A 4,517-nucleotide genomic window follows, 5' to 3' on the forward strand; every position below is an offset into this window, starting at 1 on the left:
ATCGAATGCAGCCTGCACTGCAGTTCGGTCTGCATTCTGCATTAAGGCAAGACCAAAATCAGCTGTGCATTTTTTTCATCAAAGACTTTTACCATTGCAAAGTTCTTTGGAAAAACATACCAGGCGTAGTTGTAATTTACTTTGATAGCTTATCAGCAATCAGAGGTCGTCAGTATCAATCATCAATAAATAGTATAAATTAAAGTGGCTTTTTGTGTTGGTCTGTTTGTGCATCGATATTTTATAAACTACTCAACGGATTTTGATACAGTTTACACTGTCGGCTTCGTTATAAACCACGGCAGGTTCCTAAGTATGCTACATAAATAGTTTAATTATAGAAATTAGAAAAAAATTTTGTACAATGCGAAAACTGGTATTTTCATTGTTAATATTTAATAAATCTTATGAACAGCTGGATCGATTTGGTTAATTTTGGTTTTGAAATATTAGTAGAAGTCCAAGGAAGGTTTAAAAGGCGAGAGACATTGGAAAAAGTTTCTCAGAATATTAATGGTTCCGGAAAATAATTATAATACTAACGATTCATGACTTCGGACTGGGGGTGTGTTACTTGTGGGGTGCCTCAGGGTTCTATCCTGGGTCCCCTACTCTTTGTACTGTATGTAAATGACATTCACAGAGTTCTCAAATACTGCAGGTATCACATGTACGCTGATGACCTACAAATCTACTTGCACTTTGACGTTAACTCCATTAATGACTGCATCAACAGGATCAATGACGACATTAAAAATATTGTTTTATGGTGTGGAAACCATGGGCTTACACTAAACCATGCAAAAACCAAACCAATACTTATATGCCACACACGTTTACGGAACTTTTTGGACCCGAACACTATTGAATCCTTAATTATTGACGGAACTACTCTACCATACTACGAAACAGTGAAAAATCTTGGTTTGACATTTAACTCGAATTTGACTTGGACGGAAGCGGTGAGGGATATATGTAAAAAAGTCTTTGCATCTGTCCACTCACTGAAACGCTTACAAAGATTTCTACCTGAACGGATCAAACTACTGTTGACAAAATGACTAGTACTTCCACAATTCAATTACTGCAACTCTGTGATGAATGACATGACGGTAGCACTTAGTGAGAAGCTGCAAAGGACTGAAAACTACTGTTTACGTTACGTTTATGATGTGAGACGAGACCAACACATTACACCGTACTATATTCAGGGAAATATTTTGAAAGTAAAAGAACAACGATCAATCAAAATACTAAATTTAGTTCATTCAATTTTACAATCTGGATTTCCAAAATATTTTTCAAACTATTTCCAATTTATATCTCATGATAGTGTAAGAAGCACTCGCTCTGGTTCTCGTACCTTAAGAATGCCCCAACACAGGACTGTAGTATTTGATAGATCTTTTCAAGTGATGGGTTGTCGTCTGTGGAACTCCCTCCCCCCAGAAATCACTTCCATTGAGGGAGATCGGCGGTTTGTGGCGGCACTGAGACGTTTGTACCATGAACGGTTGGTCGGGGCGGGTCCGTCCTAGGGGTCTGTGGGTGTGGTGCTGGCATTGTGTGTGAGGAGTGTGAGTGAGTCAAAACTGCATATATATTATTTATTTCAAAAATGGAAGTTGTAATATTATTTTGTGTTATGATTGTATAATTATATTTTTATTTAGAAGTATCATATTTATAATTTTTTAGTGTTTAGATTAATGTTTAATTTAATGTATTTAATAAGGTAGATTAGTGTTAATATTAATTTGGTTAATATTTGTGAATAATTATTGATCAGACAGGTTAAGTGTAAGAAAGGGCCATGAGGCCCTAACTTTGCCTGTTTAAATAAAGGAATTTTCATTTCATTTCATACGTAATCCAAAAGATAACTGGCCCTAAATTGATGTTGACACTTTCAGCTGAAGTTCACCAAAGTGGCAGAAACATTTATTTACATTTAAATTTTATAAAATATTAAATAATTATGCTGTACCTGATCAGTAGTGTAATGCACAATGCAAAGACACAAAGTTACTATCTAATTTTATTTTAGATTGCACCAGTGACGAATAAACCATTTAAAGCATTGAAAATAATATGTTAAGAGTGTTCTAAAACCCATCTTGATGAACAACGCTGTGAATTGTTTGCACATAAGGTTATCGAAACTGGTTATCTCCATCAACAATTTTACTTTAGTTAAAGGAAAAGCAAAGGGATTACACACTCTTCCCCGTATATCTGAAGCAGAACACAAGCAAAGGAAGTAGATGCATTTTGACTAAAGTATTCTTTTCAGCATACATAATATACACATATTTTCTTGACCGGGATAAGAATTAATATTACTTAAAACACCAGAAACATCGTAGACCGCAAATAAACGCTTTTAAATCTAAGCTGGAATTAAAAACCCATTGTGTATTTATTTTCTTGGTTAGAGCCGTTGGTGGAACCGTAAATAAATGAGTACGGAAGTGAATTTAATCGGTCGTATCTGACTTTTTAGACAGCAGTAACTTCTCAGTCGTACGTAGTTGCATATTTTCTTTATCGGGACATAAAAAGCAAACTATCACAATGACACTTGAAAAATCTTAGAAAGTAAATTAAAAGAGTACTCTCGGGTTTTTTCTACGCTTTACGCTTTTTAATGGAACTTGGTTTTTGTTGGTATATATTTTCTAGATCGGGACACAAGTGAAACTCAAATATGGCACTTTAAATACTTAAATAAAGAATTAATCTAATCAAACGGGAGTTGACACGTTTTGACCCAATTAAGTTTTTGAGAATTATGTGTATATACTCGTATTTATTCATACAACAAAACCTAATATTCAATCAGTAAATTGTATTTACGTTTTGAATCTCTCAACCATTGATACTGAAGTAATATGTACCTGATAAGTCTACTTGTGTTTAAACAAATTTTTAGATATCGATCATAGTTTACTAACTAGTTTGTGAAAATTGTTCTTACTTTACTCGAGTATCTATATTTGACATACGCCATCGTTCCTTTGATGATAGTTATACTGATTTTTAAACTAAAAAATATTTATACATCAATTCTATATTTTATCTTATGGATTGCGATCAAAATTACGTTAACTTCGTTTTGCCTCGTTATATGATTAAAAATTTTACTGTCGCGTACAAATATATATTTGCATATTAAAGAGAAATAAATTTTCTTAACATATTCATTTACTCCACATAACAAGGTAAAATATTTTGACAACCTCAAAATTAGCTAAGTCAACATTGTAACTACACCAGTTTAAATGGTTTTAATTAGTAACTTAAACAGATTGTTTCGCAAAATACTAATGCTAAGTGGCAAGAAATTAAATACTTTTGTGCTCTGATACAGAAAATAATTTTGTTTATTGGTATAATCACACCTATTCATGATTATATTAAATCTATTCCTAGTTTCATATGAATGAATATATGTAAAGTTAATAAACTTGGACATTATCTGCTTGATAGACGCCAAATTGCGCAACACATATACAAAGTGATTGAAGAGTGAGTATACCTAAATTAATGAGGGTCTGCAGTGTGCTGATATATATATATATATATATATATATATATATATATATATATATATATATATATATATATAACTTACATATTAAGTGTATAGCTTTTTAGATTAAGTTAATTAAAAAAAACTGTCTCGGTACAGCCACAGTTATTCTAGAGGATGATACGATAAGAGATATGGCATTGAATATAGGTACAATAAATATACAAAATTATTATTATTAGGTGTAAAACTTTTCTTCAAAGATTGTAACATAAACAACCAATTTAGAATTCTAGCAGCAACATTATTCATATGAGTTTGTTATTTCAAAATTTTGTGCAGAAAAATTCCCGCTACAAGACAAGTCATTAATTTATGTACAGTATAACAAGAATGGCTCTAAAATATAGCACTGAGGCACGCTTTGTCGGAATAATTAAGTTTTAGAAAATTTCTCATTTTAGTATGGTGATTCATATCTGTGACATAGATACGAATGAAAAATCTTCAGCAGTGTCATTAAAGTCATAAAAGACAGCTTATCAATCAAAACACCATTTTTTACAGTAGCAAAGGTCTTTGACATGTCGTAAGACCTGAAAAAGACCCTGTTGTGGAGTTCTAGGTCTTCAAAGCAGCCCTTGATAAGGCGCTTGAATGTTTTAATTGGAAATTTAAGTGTTAAGAATAATTGTGACTAAGAATCAATATAACATTAAAATCTGCCTCAAGTTAATTATCGATTGAGTGTAATATCGACACTATCTGCATTACCTCGTGAACAATCACTTAGCGTGATATTTTGTGGTCTCAGATTTGCAGTTGCTCATTATATTACTCTATCATCATTCCTGTCCATATTTTACACGTTATAATTTTTAGAACAAATAACATTATCTTATATACGATGTTGGGATAAAATGCGGACAATTTCCACTTAACTGCTGTGGTGCGTGCATTACGCGTAGATTACGTATAACGATAC

This window comes from Homalodisca vitripennis, chromosome 1 (assembly GCF_021130785.1).
Source record: "Homalodisca vitripennis isolate AUS2020 chromosome 1, UT_GWSS_2.1, whole genome shotgun sequence".
Lineage (NCBI taxonomy): Eukaryota > Metazoa > Arthropoda > Insecta > Hemiptera > Cicadellidae > Homalodisca > Homalodisca vitripennis.